At 36.5% G+C, this 10,818-nt stretch overlaps 1 long non-coding RNA gene across 1 annotated transcript in view; it reads right to left on the bottom strand.

Annotated features, from left to right (window-relative positions):
- Positions 1-10,527, bottom strand: part of LOC110268857 — a 23,920-nt gene extending 13,393 nt beyond the window's left edge. Inside the window, exons 1-2 of the long non-coding RNA XR_002357514.1 lie at positions 10,517-10,527; positions 951-956 (exon numbers count right to left, since the gene is read on the bottom strand). This is a non-coding gene — a long non-coding RNA (uncharacterized LOC110268857). The remainder of the gene's footprint in view (positions 1-950; positions 957-10,516) is intronic.

Below are 10,818 nucleotides of genomic sequence, written 5' to 3'. Positions count from 1 at the left end.
AAGATCAAAGAGCTATGAGGGAGGAGCAAGAAAGACAAGGAAGAGACATAGAGGAGCTCAAGAGCACCATTGGTTCTTTAAGAAGAGGAAGACGCCACCCTCACTAAGGTGGACTCATTCCTTAATCTCCTTGTTTATTTATTTTCCTGTTTTTCAATTTTTGAGCTTTATGTTTATTTATATTTGTGTCTTATTACATGATCATTAGTGTCTAAGTGTCTATGCCTTAAAGTTATGAATATGAATCGATCACCTCTCTTGAATGAAAAATCTTTTAAAAACAAAAGAACAAGAAGTACATGGTTTCGAATTCATCCTTGAAACTAGTTTAATTATTTTGATGTGGTGGCAATACTTTTTGTTTTCTGAATGTATGCTTGAACAGTGCATATGTCTTTTGAATTTGATGTTTATGAATGTTAAATATGTTGGCTCTTGAAGAATAAGGAAAAAGGAGAAATGTTATTTGATAATCTAAAAAATCATAAAAATGATTCTTGAAGAAAGAAAAAGCAGTGAATACAAAAGCTTGCAGAAAAAAAAATGGCGAAAAAAAAAGAGAAAAAGAAAAAAGCAAGCAGAAAAAGCCAAAAGCTCTTTAAACCAAAAGGCAAGAGCGAAAAGCCAATAGTCCTTAAAACCAAAAGGCAAGGGTAATAAAAAGGATCCAAGGCTTTGAGCATCAGTGGATAGGAGGGCCTATAGGAATAAAATCCTGGCCTAAGCGGCTAAACCAAGCTGTCCCTAACCATGTGCTTGTGGCGTGAAAGTGTCAAGTGAAAACTTGAGACTGAGCGGTTAAAGTCAAGGTCCAAAGCAAAAATAGAGTGTGCTTAAGAACCCTGGACACCTCTAATTGGGGACTTTAGCAAAGCTGAGTCACAATCTGAAAAGGTTCACCCAATTTTGTGTCTGTGGTATTTATGTATCCGGTGGTAATACTGGAAAACAAAGTGCTTAGGGCCACGGCCAAGACTCATAAAGTAGCTGTGTTCAAGAATCAACATACTGAACTAGGAGAATCAATAACACTATCTGTATTCTAAGTTCCCAAAAACTATTCAAGAGGCAAAATCTACAAGTCCCGCTCATCTGATTGGAGCTAAGTTTCATTGATATTTTGGAATTTATAGTATATTCTCTTCTTTTTATCCTATTTGACTTTCAGTTGCTTGGGGACAAGCAACAATTTAAGTTTGGTGTTGTGATGAGCGGATAATTTATACGCTTTTTGGCATTATTTTTACATAGTTTTTAGTATGATTTAGATAGTTTTTAGTATATTTTTATTAGTTTTTAATTAAAAATTACATTTCTAGACTTTACTATGAGTTTGCATGTTTTTCTGTGATTTCAGGTATTTTCTGACTGAAATTGAGAAACTTGAGCAAAAATCAGATTCAGAGGTTGAAGAAGGACTGTAGATGCTATTGGATTCTGACCTCCCTGCACTCAAAGTGGATTTTTTGGAGCTACAAAACTCCAAATGGCGCGCTCTTAATTGCGTTGGAAAGTAGACATCCAGGGCTTTCTAGCAATATATAATAGTCCATACTTTTCCCGAGTTTAGATGACGCAAACTGGCGTTTAACGCCAGTTTCATGCTGCATTCTGGAGTAAAACGCCAGAAACAGGTTGCAAAGTGGAGTTAAACGCTAGAAACAGGTTACAAACTGGCGTTCAACTCCAAGAGAAGCCTCTACACGTGTAAAGCTCAATGCTCAGCCCAAGTACACACCAAGTGGGCCAGAAGTGGATTTCTGCATCATTTACTCATTTCTGTAAACCCTAGTAACTAGTTTAGTATAAATAGGACTTTTTACTATTGTATTTACATCTTTGGAACATCTTTTGGGTTATCTTTTGATCCTTTGATCACGTTTTGGGGGCTGGCCTCTCAGCCATGCCTGGACTTTATCACTTATGTATTTTCCACGGTAGAGTTTCTACACTCCATAGATTAAGGTGTGGAGCTCTGTTGTTCCTCATGAATTAATACAAAGTACTACTATTTTTCTATTCAATTCAAGCTTATTCCTTCTCTAAGATATCTATTCGCACCCAAGAACATGATGAATATGATGATTGTGTGACGCTCATCATCATTCTCACCTATGAACGCGTGCCTGACAAACACTTCCGTTCTACATGCAAACAAGCTAGAATGAGTATCTCTTAGATATCTAATACAGAGGACCGAGTCCGAGATATTAGAATCTTCGTGGTATAAGTTAGAACCCATGGACGACCATTCTTGAGATCCAGAAAGTCTAAACCTTGTCTGTGGTATTCCGAGTAGGATCTGCGAAGGGATGGCTGTGACGAGCTTCAAACTCGCGAATGCTGGGCGTAGTGACAGACACAAAAGTATAGTAAATCCTATTCCAGTATGATCGAGAACCGAGAGATGATTAGCCATGCAGTGACAGCGCATTGGACTATTTTCACAGAGAGGATGGGATGTAGCCATTGACAACGGTGATGCCCTACATAAAGCTTGCCATGGAAAGGAGTAGGAATGATTGGATGAAGACAGTAGGAAAGCAGAGGTTCAGAGGAACGAAAGGCATCTCTATACGCTTATCTGAAATTCTCATCAATGAATTACATAAGTATCTCTATCCTAGTTTATGTTTTATTTATCTTTTAATTATCAATTAACCAAAACCATTTGAATCCGCCTGACTGAGATTTACAAGGTGACCATAGCTTGCTTCAAGCCGACAATCTCCGTGGGATCGACCCTTACTCACGTAAGGTTTATTACTTGGACGACCCAGTGCACTTGCTGGTTAGTTGTATCGAAATTGTAAAGATAACTAAAATTATGAACGTGCGTATTAAGTTTTTAGCGCCGTTACCAAGGAATGAACAATCACGATTTCGTGCACCAGGGACTCAGAACCAGAAGCGCATGCTCCCCTTGAGGCATTGAAAGCCCAAAGTGGCATTTAATGCCAGCAGCAGGCCAAATTCACCCCCTCTTTGGGCTCTCGAGTAGATTTAGCACTTATTAGTTTGATTTTATTTTATTTCCTTTTGTGATTTTTATTTACAAAGAATATCTTTTAGGTTTAGAATTTATTATTTTTTATTTTTATTTCCATATCAAATTAGGTTAGTATATAAGGGAAAAGATCACCTGTATTTGGGATCTTCTTCCTCCCGCACTTTTCAGAACCCTGTTTTCTCTGTAAGTCATGAGCAACTAAACCTCTTGGTTAAGGTTAGGAGCTTTGTTTATTTCTATGGATTAGAACTATTGCTTTTCTATTTTAATTAATTTTTTGATTCAATTCTAAGGATTGTTTTCATTCTTAATCTTATGAATTCGGGTGGAACGAGAGTATGACCCTTATTCTGCATGAGTTCTTGTGATTCTCGAGAGAGTTATCTCGCTTGAACTACAACTTGAAAACAAATTCCTCCTAAATTGATAATTACATGAACTAATTGGGATATGTGACATATAATCCTGTTAGTTTTGGGTAATTAGAGTTTTTGTGGCCAAAAACTAGTTTTTGAACTTAACCCTCTAATCGGAATTGAATGACTACGAGAGTGGCGGTTAATGAAGGTTAGGGGAGGCTAAATCACTAAGAGATTAGGGTTTAGACATTTACAATTTGCCATGGAATGAATCATACATTGTTAAAATAGTTGGTAAGAAATTTTAATCCGAAAAGATAAACATCTCCGAAACCTTAATTGTTTTCTCATATTGTTTTTACGCCAAATCCTTAATTGCTTCCTTTACTTACTTATTTACTGTTTTATGCGTTCAACCATCAAAACCCTTTTCCATTCGCCTAACAAAGTCCAACTGGATAGCCATTGTTGCTTAGTCCAGCAATCCTCATGGGATCGACCCTCATTCACTTGAGGTATTACTTGAATGACTCAGTGCACTTGCTAATTAAGCTGTGCAAAAGCTCTTTTCCTACACCAAGTTTTTGGCGCCGTAGCCGGGGATTGTGTGTGATTCAAAACTACCAATTGTCTGGTTGCTTAGATTAGGTATTTTTATTAGTTTTTATTTATTTATTTATTTTTCTTTTAATTTTTGATTTTTAATTTTATTTATTTTTCTTTATTTTCGAATTTTGCCCAATTTGTTTTCTTTTAGTTTGTGATTTTAAGTTTGGTGTCCCTTTAGTGTTTTTCTCTTTTTATTTTAAAAAATTTTAGCATTTTTCTCTTATTAGTTTTCAAAAATTTTTAAGTTATTTTCTCATTTTTTGTTTTCAAATTTTTCTTAGGTTAATTGCTTACTGTATTTTATTTTATTTCTTTTACATAGGATATTTCACTGGGAGTTATCTATACTTTGACATAGAGACTCCCACTTTTTCTATGTTTTTTGTTTGTTTATGAATAGGAACAGGGACAAAGAATCCCTTCTTGAGTTTGACCCTGAGCTTGAAAGGACCTTGAGGCAGCATTTGCAACAAGCTAGAGCTTACAAAGTCAGAGAGAATCTCAAGGAGACTTTTGAGAAGGAAGCTGAAGAGCTCACCATGGACCCTAATGGAGGAAATCCGAATGCTAATGAGCATGCAAGGAGGACTCTGAGCTCTTACACTGCCCCCATGATGAATCCATATTTGACGATATATTTTGGATTGATTTCAGTCGATTTCATCACTCAAACCCATATTTATTCATCCAAATAGCATGCTTTTGTGTTCTCTCCCTTAATTGAGCCTAATTGTGAAAACATGATATTTTATGCATAATTTAATAACTTTTATCCCACTTTTATCACATTCGATGTCTTGATGGTTTTGATGAGTTATTTCAGGTATATTAGGTTGAAATGGCTTGATAAGAGTGGAAGAAGAGCATGAAATTGGGAGAAAACATGAAGAAAACAAAGGAGAAGTACACATTGGAGTGTGCGTGTGCACAACCCACTCTGGGTACGCACAAGAACCACACAGCCATGTGTGTGTGCGCACAACATCCTATGCGTGCGCACAAGACAAAAATCAGCATGTGTGCGTACGCACACACCTGTGCGTACGCATAAGTCCCAGCACGTGACTCACTTAATGCAAATCGCTGGGAGTGATTTATGGGCCTCTAGAGCCCAGTTTTTGGACTTTCTGAAGCTGATTTTTCCTATATCAAAGGGCCTCACTCCATGTGGAAAAGGGGGGAGAAATTAGGGTTAGTTTAGCTTTACGTAGGTTATTTTCTAGAGAGAGAAGCTTCCCATTCTCTCTAGAATTAGCGTTTCTTAGTTTAATTTCTTGTAATTTCTATGTTTAATTCTTGTTTCAATCTAGTTTCTTCTACCTTTCTTTATTTTATTGTCTTAATTTCCTTATGTTATCTTGTTAATTTCTCATTTTTCTTGCTTTTTATGTTTATGAGCACTCTTGTTATTTTAATTTACAATTAATGCAATTTATGTTTCATGCCCTTTTATTGTTTAATTGAGTTGCTATCTTTACTTTTCTTGCTTTTAGTAGTTGTAGCATTTATTATTTCTTGTTATTTTATCGTGCTTCCCTTTCATGCCCTCCAAGTGTTTGATAAAATGCTTGGTTGGGTTTTTGCCTAGTTTTTTCCATTCTTGGTTGGGAAATTAGGTAATTGGGTGAAATTGAGTTGTGGATGTCCATTCCACATTGTGTGAGGATTGTTAATTGATTTGGTTTCCACTAACACTAAGCCTTCCATTAATAGAGTTGGTAAGGACTTGTGGATTGGGATCAATTATGCCCTTTTAACTAATTCTCGATGTAGGATTGACTAATTGGGATTAATTCCACACAATTACCATATTTGTGGTCCATAACTAGGATAGGAATCCTTAATTCTCCAATTCCTACCAAGAGCCCTTTTAGCATTTAATTTCCATTTCCATCACTTTTACTTGCTTTCCATTTAATTTCATGCTTGTTTCATTTATTTCCATTTACATTTCTTGCATCTTACAATCAAAAACCCAAAATCCCCCATAGCCAATGATAACAACATTTCATTGAAACTCTTAGGAAAGACGACCCAGGAGTTAAATACTCTCGGTTATAATAATTTGTTTTGTAATGTGACATCTTTTAGATTAAAATTTGATTGAGAGGATCCATTGCCGGTTTGGTCTATGCTTACAATGAAAGTTATTTTGAGAAATCCCATTGGCATAAATCTTCTTATTATCACCCCACTCCTGACTTTTATGGGCGTAGTATCTGAGTACCCATTATTGGTGCTAATAATTTTGAGCTGAAGCCGCAGTTGATCTCTCTAGTGCAACAAAACTGGCAGTTTCATGGACTCCCGCAGGAGGATCCCAACCTATTCATCTCTAACTCCCTGCAGATTTGCTACACCGTGAAGACGAATGGAGTGAACCTTGAGGTTTACAAGATCAGGCTCTTCCCATTTGCTGTGAGAGTCAAAGCAAAGCAGTGGCTTGACTCTCAGCCCAAGGAGAGCCTGGACACATGGGACAAGGTGGTCACTGAATTTCTGACCAAATCTTTTCCACCTCAGGAGCTGACTAAGCTTAGGGTGGATGTCCAGGCCTTCAAGAAGAAAGATGGAGAATTCCTCTATGAGGCCTGGGAGAGGTACAAGCTGATGATTAGAAAGTGTCCCCCTGACATATTTTCAGAGTGGACCAGGCTGCAGATCTTTTGTGATGGCCTCTCTGAGATGGCCAAGATGTCACTGGACAACTCTGCTGGTGGTTCCTTGCATATGAAGACGATGCCTGAAGAGGCTAATGAACTTATAGATTTAGTTGCTAACAACCAATATCTATATACTTCTTAGAGGAATCGTGTGAATACAGGGACTACTAAGAAGAAATGAGTCTTGGAAGTAGACACACTAGATGCCATTTTGGCTCAAAACAAGCTCATGTCCTAGTAGATTAGTATGATCTCTCAGCACTTAACTGGGATGCAAGTCTCAGCTGTCAATACTCAAGAGGCATCCTACGACATGACTGGGAACTACACCCAAGAGGACGCTTGTGGCTATGCTCAACCCACCATTGAGAAAGTGAATTATATGGGAAATTCCTCCAGAAATTCTAGTAATAATCCCTATGTGAATAATTTCAATCAAGGATGGAGGAATCACCCTAACTTTGGGTGGAGGGAGCAGCCACAAAATCCCTAATAGAGCTTCAACAACAATCAGGGTAGAACCAATCAGAATAGGTTTAACAACAGGCAGTTCCAACCTTCTCAGCAGCAACAAGAGCTCTCTCAGTCACAGAGCATCTTTGACGTAGCCCCAATAGTCTCTGAACTTTCCAAGACAACTCATAGCTTTATGCAGGAGATGAGAGCTTCAATTCAGAACTTGAAAGTACAAGTGGGTCAGTTGAGTAAGAGGATACCTAAGAGAACTCCTAACACTCTTCCAAGCAACACAGAGGTGAATCCAAAGGAAGAGTGTAAGGCCCTTGATTTAAGAAAATTGTCGTGGTGTAGAATTTCCTCAAATGAATTTTCATTGCAAGTATAGTTCTACACCAACAAATAATCCTCCCAATCAAAAATTTAAGTTGTCATAAGTAACAAACCCAAATAAGAATTAACCGAAGTATTTAGACTCCGGGTCGTCTCACAAGGAATTGCAATGAAGTGGTCAATTATTGGCTATGAAGAACAAAAAGAGGGGGGTTGATTTGATAAGAGGACAAGAAATCAAATGACAAGAAAAGTAAAGAGAGCAATTAAAGAAAGCAATTAATAAATAGAGACATTCATGGCAAGAATTGAGATCATAGGCTTTCTATCCTAGTCATACAAAGATTAATTCATCTTATTTAGTCAACTCCAATACATAGGGAGAAAGTCAAACAAGATTAATCAATCATACCACAATAATAAACAAGAATTTATCTTATTTCGTCATCTCCAACACTGGAAGAAGATATAGGTTATCTTCCATGAGAGAAAGTCAAACAAGACTAGTTAATCTCAAATAAAAAGTCCTAATCAACTCACTAATTGAATTAACAAAAGATTAGCGTCATTGAAAATGATATTAACTAACAACTCTAGATCACCAACATAAGTTGGGTTTTCATGACTCAAGATTGCCTAATTACTCTTTCCAAGCCAAGAATGCTCAAAATCTACTCTAAAGTCCAACCAAGCATTTTATCAAACACTTGGTGGGTAATAAAGGAAAGCATAATAAATGAAAAGAAATAGTAAAATCTACTAACTACAAATTGCAAGGAAAGTAAATCAACGATTCAAATCATCAATTAAAAGAACATCAACATTAAATTTCATTAAATGTAAACAAGATCCAACATGAGTATTCATAAACATAAAGAGACATAAAAGTAAAATTAACATAAAAACTAAGAAGAATAGAGTAGTAGAAACAAGAAATTGGAAAAGAAACAAGATGAAATCAAGAAATCATGCCTAGATCTAAGATGGATTAACCTAACCTAATTCTAGAGAGAAGAGGGAGCTTCTCTCTCTAGAAACTAACCTACATGATGCTATACTACTAAAACAATTGCTCCCCCTTTTCCAAGCTTGAATTCTGCATGAAATAGCATTAGAAATGAGTTGGGTTGGGCCCAAAGTGCTTCAGAAATCGCTGGGGGCGATTTCACTTTAGTGGGCCACGAGCAGCATCGGCGCGCACGCGTACATGGCGCGTGCGCGCCCCTATACGCAAAGAAACATATAGCAAATTTTATATCATTTCGAAGTCTTGGATGTTAGCTTTCCAACACAACTGGAACCGCCTCATTTGGACTTCTGTAGCTCAAGTTATGGTCGATTGAGTGCAAAGAGGTCAGGCTTGACAACTTTACGGTTCCTTCATTTCTTCATGAGTTCTCCCACTTTGCATGCTTTTCTCCTCACTTCTTCCATCCAATACTTGCCTTATGAACCTAAAATCACTCAACAAACATATCAAGGCATCGAATGGAATTAAAGTGAATTAAAATCACCAATTTTAGGGCCTAAAAAGCATGTTTTCATACTTAAGCACAAATCAAGGGAGAATTGCAAAACCATGCTATTTCATTGAATAAATGTGAGAAAAGGTGATAAAATCCCCCAAATTAAGCACAAGATAAACCAAAAAATTGGGGTTTATCAAATCTTCCCACACTTAAACCAAGCATGTCCTCATGCTAAGAATAAAGAAGGACAAGAAAATGGGTATGAACATTTATTCAATGCAAAGAAACTATATAAACTTATCTACATGCATGCAACTAAATGCAATATGATTCTACCTACTTGGTTAAAAGTAAATCAATCTCCAAGAACATATATAATCAAGTAGGGCAAAGGTCATATGACGACTCACAAACTCTACCAATTCAAATATCAAAATGAAGTCCAAATAGACTTGCAAGAAGAACGCTCATGAAAGCCGGGAACAAGGAATTGAGCATCGAACCCTCACCGGAAGTGTATCCGCTCTAGTTGCTCTAGTGTATAGGGTCGATCACTCAATTCTCTTCTAATCATGCTTTCTATGATTTTTTTCATCTAACAATCAACAATTATTCAATGCATGCATACATTCATTGTGAGGACTTGTTCATAGGTTGTAATGGGGCTAGAGTCAAGGTAGGATGCATATGGTCAAGTGAGCTTGAAATTTGAATCTTTGATTAACCTAAGCTCTCACCTAACCTATATAACAACCTATAAAATTCTAATATGGTACCTAGCTACCCAAGATTCTCACTTTTTCACATACTCATGCATTCTCTTTAGTTCATATTCCAAATCCATTGATTTTTATTGAACTTTATTTTGGGGCATTTTTGTCCCCTTTTTTATTTCTTTTTCTCTTTTTTTTTTTCTTTATATATATATATATGTGTGTGTGTGTGTTTTTTTTCTTTTTTTTTTATCATTTTTTTTCTAAAGTATATACAAATGTATCAATGCATATGGTTTTACATATGGTGCATGAATATGTACCAAATTCCCAATATTTTTAACAAAAATAAAACTTATACTTTTACCTCAACCAATGTCCCAAGTTTCCCATACCCAAATGATACACACCCTCACTAGCCTAAGCTAATCAAAGATCCAAATTAAAGACATTTATTGTTTTTCGCTTAGGGGTAGTGATGTGCTACAATTAAGAACAAAAGGAATTCAATAGGCTCAAAATTGGCTAACAATGGTTGATGAAAGGTAGGCTATTTGGGTAAGTGAGCCAAATGAAATGACGGCCTCAATCATATAAATGTATGTATACATAGAATAATGGACATAAAGAATCGAACAAATCAAAGATTACAATCATAGAAAGAGAATAATGCGCACAAGAATGGAAATAAGTGGTTATAAGATGTAACCACACCATTGGGCTCAAAACTCACATGCTTGTGTTCTTAGCTCAAAAACCATGTTCCAAAATAAATTCTTCAAGTAAGTTCACACAAACATTTTTTTCAAATTGGTAGGGTGCCCTAAAAATAAATTTTCTTGGAAAAGAAATCATCACCCTAACCAAGTAGTCCCAACATAAAAAGAAATGGTGAAATATGTACAAATTCTAACTAACATGCAACCTATCATGCAATGCAACAACTAACTAATAAAGACAAAAATTAAGAATTGGTATTGAAAAAAGGAAATTATTACCCATGGAGATCGGTCGGACGACCTCCCCACACTTAGAAATTTGCACCGTCCTCGGTGCATGCAAAGAAGAGCAAGGTGGACGGGTAACTACAATTGATGAGCTCCTTCAAAAGGTTGTGCGGGTGAGCTTGTTTGTTGCCCCATTTAGAAGCTTTTCCATTCCTTTCCTTCTTGGTGGCCAACTTAAAAGGAAAGAAAAAGAAAGAAA

Source organism: Arachis ipaensis, chromosome B02 (genome assembly GCF_000816755.2).
Source record: "Arachis ipaensis cultivar K30076 chromosome B02, Araip1.1, whole genome shotgun sequence".
NCBI lineage: Eukaryota > Viridiplantae > Streptophyta > Magnoliopsida > Fabales > Fabaceae > Arachis > Arachis ipaensis.
Note: the sequence above shows the minus strand (reverse complement) of the source record. Positions and strands in the feature narration are given on the sequence as shown.